At 45.3% G+C, this 7257-nt stretch overlaps 1 pseudogene; it reads right to left on the bottom strand.

Annotated features, from left to right (window-relative positions):
* Positions 1-3637: 3637 nt before the first annotated feature.
* LOC125758842 (uncharacterized) lies at positions 3638-4238 on the bottom strand (annotated as a pseudogene).
* Between the last annotated feature and the right edge of the window lie 3019 nt (positions 4239-7257).

The following is a 7257-nucleotide window of genomic DNA, read 5'->3' as shown; positions in this document are numbered from 1 at the left end:
CGATTTCGATGGCATAGTGAAAGTAACAGAAAAAGTTTTACTTCAAACTGTGCCGCTCACTGACACGACATTCATCCTCAAACGAAATTATAGCAGAACAAGACACTGAAGTTACATACGCAACTACAGTAGGACATATAAAAGTCATTATTTATTTATTTATTTATTTATTTATTTATTTATTATTTATTTATTTATTTATTTATTTATTTATGCATATTACCCTACAGGCAGGGGCGTAGGCAGAAATTTTGGGGGGGGGGGGGGTGGAGGGCACCTCCTTGATCTGAAGTGGGGACCGGGCAGGCAGATGTGGTCAAGTGTCATTGTAGGCTGTGAATGCCATGGCTAAAAAAATTCGGTGGGAAGGGAGGGTTCACGGGCCCGGTGTGCCACCCCCTGGCTACGCCACTGCCTACAGGTCCCAGACGAGCATTAAGAGGGGTGCGCGGGTTACAGAAAAATGACAATAAATAAAGCATAAAAGGAACCACATTGAAGGCTAAGCGAAGAAACTTTTACATCGGAAGGGGAAAAGAAATCACCGCATATGTAGTAAAAGACAAAAAAAGAAAAACATTGTTATACAAAGTCCAGAGAAGATATAAAGTTGCAATTGTTCACAAAATTTGGCAGGATTTTTAACGAAACAATATCACCTGGAAGTGACGGTGCGATGGCACGCGTCAATGCAGAATTATTGAATGATTCTGTGCGGTCAAAAATGCGTCTGGAACTGAGATGATTATGAAGCCGACTAGATGTGCGTGAAGGAATTTCAAGCGAGAGTCGACTGATCCACGAGTTATAGTAGTATATATGAAAAAGGCATAGAAGGGTAACAGAGCAGCGGGAATCCAAGGACGCCCAGGCACAAAAATGCCGAAAAAAGTGGATGGGAAAACGACCGCCGCCGTAGCTCGATTGTTGGGGCATCGGTCCCCAGCGGCAGCAAAGTTGTTTTTTCATCCACTTTAGTTTCTGTACATTTATGTCAGAATTACTGCACTACAGTTAAAGACTACAAATAATGTCCTCTATACTTTCCTTGGTTTCATAGTCTGTTGGTTTCATTAGGTTATTGCATTTAGGGACACTTGCAAGGCAGGCTGCCTGGCCGCACGCTCAGTATCATTGGCCTCGCCACTTCGTCTATTTATGCAGCCACATATATGCCAATACACTTTTAGCTAATTTGCGCGTACCGAAAGAGACATTTTCCGACAATATATACAGCATAATTTGTTTCATCGGAAGTCCAATGCGTCTTGAGAATGAACATGAAGCAAACACGCAGCATCGACACTATGCAAGCACACTACAAACGGACAAAGCGAACGTGAGGCTGTAAAGAAAAAAAAGATTGCGCTGAAGAAATTAGCTGACTGACTGATGGCAGCCTCTCCTGTCGGCTTTCGCGATACGGGCAGCATACGCTTTGGGCAGCATACGACACTGCATGCTATATACAACGCACAAAACGCCAGCCGAATTAACGTTGGGTAGGTAGCTTCCGTCTCATCTGAACATATATACTACACACAAGAAAATACACCGAGAAGAGGAAGATGGGTTACAGGGCAGGGACCGATGAATAAATCATCAAACAGGGAATGTCTATGGAGCCAGCATTTCGACAGGCAGACTTGTATTCGCCATGCCAACAACTGCAGGACTTCGTTAGCGGCGTGTTGTGGTTCATTCGGTGTGCGGTGAAGGCATTCAGCAGTGCAGACATTATGGTTGCTGATTGTCTGTGCTATACTAAAAACCTAGTGACTTCTCCCTAGATATCACATTAAAACCTGGGAAGCGCGATCATAGTGCTGCTGAAAAGAGAAGACCAAATCTGCTTGCTTCTTTAGGGGCGACGCACCTTAGGGTCTCGGCGTGTCGGCGTGCATCGTGCATCGTCGTCTGCTGTCGGAACGGTCCATATGCTTGAGCGCAAGAGAAGGCGCCACCGCCTCAGCGCTCACCGTGTGGCGAGAGAGAGAGCGAATGGCGCGCGTTGACTATGAAAACGCTCTTTCTGCGAGGAACGCTAAACTACCAGCTCGCAAGGAACGAGAACGCGCCCTCGCCCGCGAGAGACAACGCCGACGTAGGCAGCATCTGATAGCGAGTTTCTTGATAGAAAAAAAAAAAAAAACCGACTGCTCGCGCTGCACAACCGTTGACCGGCCACCGCGTTGGATCTTGACCTGCAATGTAGTGCCGGTGGGAGATTTCTCTTGTGCGCACTTGAACAATAAAGATTCTCAGCGTGTACTTTAACTAAAAGTGGACTGCGGGTCCTCTACCTAATCTCTCTTCTGTTTCTCATTGCCCATTAGGAGCGATTTTGTGGTAGGAAACACCGGCGCACACTGCATGCTTCGCCCCTCCACAGGTTTCACGTTAGTGGACTGAAACAACCTTCCCTACAAGTTTTGCAACATGTACTTGTGTGATTATTAACTACAAATTATTCCGCGCAGTTGCATCTGGTGAAGATTACCAGAGATTGCTGACGAAAATTTTGGAACTGTTCACTGTCCTTGCGCTTGCAGAAATGCCCAACAGCATTGGTAGCAGCGTTGTGGGCTGTAATAACTGAGATGCGATGCCATTGAACATCTGGCTCCCATTACGTAGTATGATAGTAGAGCCTTCAAGGTATTTGATAGGTATTAAGTACTTGGTGTGGAGGTAAGTTACTTTACCTCTTGCCTCTTCTTGCCTACATACAGTAAAACCTCGGTGATACGAATCTCGCGGGATCACCGAAAATATTCGTATCATCCGAAATTCGTATCACCAGAAAACATGAAAAAATTAGCATGCGACAAAAGAAAGTTGCCGTACGTTTCATTTATTGTTTCTCAGGGCCGCACCAACGTCATGAACAGCTCGAATGATTGCCACTAAGTTTTTAGACGCCAAATATCATACTTGTACTCGTAAATATACGGTGCGTGCGGCGCCGCGCGTGTGTAATTAATAAACCAGATGTGTTGCGACACGTGACAGCTAGTAGCCCCTTCCCAATTTTAGTGCGCTTTTTCGCATGAGAATAGAGTGCTGCGGAGAAAGTGACTTACGGAGCGCTTTACGTGCGATAGAAGGCCAGAAAATTTTAGAGCCACTGTCTTTGTTGTTATTTCTTGTTGCGGTGGTGTTGGGGATGTTTTTTCTGTAGATTGGTGGCCGTGCTCGCACAGTGGGAGGTTTGCAGAAAATACGAGAAACTGCTGTGCGAATCGGAGAGTTGGCACGTGTGCGCGTCCCCAACAATCGTGCACGTTGCGAGCACCTTCGCCAAGACCGTCCGTTTCCGCTTTCGGTTCTCGTCCACCTTTCAAATCAAATCTTTATTTCAGTTTGCACATACAAACTAGGAATGGCGAGAAAAAAAGCAGCGAATTTTACGCCGCTTGACGAGCCTGGCCATCCTTACATGTCAGCAGTAGGCACAAAGCAGAAACAACCACTGTACAGAGAGTTCGTGTAAGTGCATGTGCAAAAAAAAACGATTAAAAAACTAAATAAAAAATAATGTTGACAAAAAGACCTATGTGTCATAATTGGCAACAGTACTGTTAGTGTAAAACAATAACAAATTGATACAGTGAATGAAGACATGGAAACATTGATATTACGTTGGCACAGATTGCCGAATAATGCTCTTGCGAATGGCAGAACGAGACATAGTATTTAGGCAATCATAAAATGAGGTATTCAAGAACTTTGGCACAGTATAACTCAACATAGAAAAACCATAATTTGTTCTACACTTTGGTAATACGTAACTACATTGTACTCTGGTGTCATATGATGAGTGGCGAAACGCAAGTGGAACAATTTTAGAAAAAAAGGAATCATTTGTTCTTGTTATTGTTTTATAAAAACATGCAAATCTGTAGTCGAATAATTTGTTTACAGGTACAATATTATATTGTAGGAAGATATGCTTAGTGGGCGAATCATAGGACCCATTTACAATTGCGCGGAGCATTTTCTTTTGCAGGGTTAGTAGTTTTAGTATGTTTGACAACGTTGTATTGCCCCAGACTAGCAGGCAATAGCTTATGTGGGAATAAAGAAAGCATAGTACAAAGTAAGCTTAGTTTTGGTTGGAAAAATATATCTGTTACGCGAAGTGATTCCTGTGATTCTAGAGAGTGTTGAAGAAAGATTATTAACATGTGCATCCCATGACATTGTATTGCTGAACGTTATTCCTAATGATTTAAAGTGTTCTACGTACTCGATCACAGTGTCGCCTAAATATAAGGAGGGCCGTAGAAATACTTGTTTTCTTTAGGAAGGAAAAGTACTGCTTTCGTTTTCTGTTTTGTTTATTTTCAAAGAGTTCACTGATGACCACATGGCCAGTGATGAGAGCGCGTCTTTTGCTTTTTCTGCTAGATGTTGTATATTATTGGAAGAAAAAAATAAGCTGGTGTCGTCTGCATATATAATATATTCGCATGAGTGCTGATGTTAGGAACATCATTTATATATACATTGAATAGCAGTGGCCCCAAAATGCTACCCTGAGGGACGCCATTTGCAATGCTTAGAATCTGTGAGGCGTAATGGTTAATGACTACGTATTGAGACCGTGAACCCAGGTATGACTTTATTAGGATAAGGGCGTGTCTGCGTACACCATAGTGCTCTAATTTCGCAAAAAGAATATCGTGATTTGAGCAGTCGAAGGCTTTGCTGAAATCAACAAAAATACCAATAGTTAAGAGCTGTGTCTCAAAATTTTTAATATATATTCTTTTTAAACAAGGAGCGCATGCTCCGTAGATCTGTTTTGCGTAAAGCCATATAGACAGTCAGTTAATACGGAATGTTTAAGAAAAAAGCCGTTGAGACAAACGCGGATTAGTTAATCTCAACCCTTAGAAAAATACGGAAGAATAGACACTGTAGTTTCCCGAAATGTTCGTGTCTCCTTTTTTATAAATCACGGTCACCCTGGCTAGTTGCATATCCGCAGGGAAGTGAGCTGTTGTAAGTGCGGTGTTATATATGTATGTTAGACAAGGCGTAATTATATCCAGAACATACTTCACTGGCCGATCGACTTTGAATATTGTGCGCATCAAGACTGGAGGTATCTTTAACTTTCTGCTAGGACGTCTGATTGCGACATGGATTGCGAAGACATGGCTTGCATCGACGTGGCAGGCACGTGCAAGCACAGTGCAGCGACGCTGCCTCGTGCACAACAGCATGCTTCAAAAAAAAAAAAAGAGCACAGCGCGAACACCATCTGTAATCTAAACGGGAAAGCACACGAAGGCGCATTAAGGCCAAGATTTGCGCACACAATCTTGGAGGCTACGATGCGCCGCCGATGGCTTATTCAAGAATGGCAAACTGGCGACGTGGCGAGCATGCCCGCGCGTGATTGCCGCGTCATCCACTACAGCGCCGACAGCACCGGTTCGTACCTGCGCGGTAGCGCGCGTTCGTATCAAGCGTCACGGGGTGAAAAGCTGTTCGCAACAACCGTACTCCACTACATTACAGGCTAATGGGCCTTGGCCGGGACCACGGAAAAATTCGTATCACCCCGAAATTCGTATGAGCTGTGATCGTATCACCGAGGTTCTACTGTATTAATCTTATGCTCTTTTGAGCCTTCGAGATGGCTCAGTAGTTACGGCGCCCGGCTGCTGACCGAAAAGACGTGGGTTTGATCTGAGCCGCGGTGCTCGCATTTCGATGGCGGCGAAATGCTAGATGCCCGTGTACCGTGCAAGGTCAGTACACTTTAAAGACCCACAGGTGGTCTGAATTATTCTGAGCCCTCCAGTGAACTCTTATAATCTGAGTGGCTTTGAGACTTTAAACCCCACGAACCAACGAACCCTATTTTGTTCTGACCTGCAACGTATTTTGTTATGCGAGTATAACTCCTTGAGTAGTCGAGCAATATCTCATTATTTTTCTGAACAGTGTCCAATACACCAATTACATGGCTCTTCGCAATGAACCATGTTATATGTTTATACTGGAATAACACCACAATAAAAAAAAAGCAACTGCTCCGCCTAAATGGCGCAGCAATGAATGCGATAGCAACAATTTGGAATGCCATACGCAGAAAGTCTAGCAGCTGGACACTTGCAGCGCGCCGTCCAAACACAAAGAAGGACGCACGAAAAGAACGCAAGGTATACACAGGACGAGCCCGAACTAACAACTGAGACAGTTGTTAATTCGCGCTCGTGTTGTTGCTGTGACTGACCGTCGCTGGAGACGCGTTGTCTATGAGAGTGGACTGGAGATACGTTCCTGCGACTCGGGACACCTTGACCTTTTCCGGAAACGGGCTCTCCGCAGCGGGAAGCGCCCCACAAAGGGAAGAGAATCTTGCGAGCTCCGATGGATCAGGAGCGACGTCAAAGCTGGCGCCGCCTTTATAATGGGCCGCTGTGGCTCCTTTGGGATGCTACGGTGCTGACCTGTCTCGTATGTTTTGACAAGAGCAATTATAAGTCGCCGTAAACCCTTTCCTGCCCCTCTGGGGAGAGGCAGAGCAACTCGCCCGATATCTTGTTCTCCTGGCTAACCCCACGTGAGTATCACTGACCGCCAGAACTCTTGCTGCATCAACGAGTGCAACGACCCATCGGCGACAGTGTGTTATTGGCTGGTGCCATGGTGGGTGGTGTCGTGTGTGTGATTGGCTACAATAAAGAATGAGAAGCCAGCCTGAAGGGTTATACCGACGGTGCTAAGTGGGAGAAGAAGCTTTGAGCCCTGGGTTAATGGCTCATTCAGTTCGCTTGTCGCTGAACTCTTACCTTTTCACTATGTAAATAAGTGTACAAAAAGTGCTAGTAAACTTCTTTGTTTTCGTTTTCCAAACCTGCGAGCATAAGTTTCTCAACGCGAAGACTTAGTCATACTAACAAATGAAGTCCGGGTGCGACGCAACCCTAACGTCGCAAGGACTGGCGTCAGCGGTGGGATGGAGATAAACCCGGGTCACAACACTGTGTGTACCTGTGTGTTCTCTTCGGGCGTCCTTCTTCGTGTTTGGGCAGCGCGCTGCAGGTGTCGATTACGCACAAAGAACCCATACTTTGGCTCTTCTGGGTGGCAGCTCACTCCTTTCGTAAACATGGCCGCTGCATCGATAGAAGTGACCTTCACGCGGAGCTTCAACGCAAACTTTGCGGTGAAAGCACAGTACGTGCTCGCTCAAGAGATAAGCGCACGAGCACGGGCAACCACGCATTCTAGGTCAAG

This window comes from Rhipicephalus sanguineus, chromosome 6 (assembly GCF_013339695.2).
Source record: "Rhipicephalus sanguineus isolate Rsan-2018 chromosome 6, BIME_Rsan_1.4, whole genome shotgun sequence".
Taxonomy (NCBI): domain Eukaryota; kingdom Metazoa; phylum Arthropoda; class Arachnida; order Ixodida; family Ixodidae; genus Rhipicephalus; species Rhipicephalus sanguineus.
The sequence above is the reverse complement of the archived record's forward strand: the minus strand, read 5'-3'. Positions and strand labels throughout refer to the sequence as shown.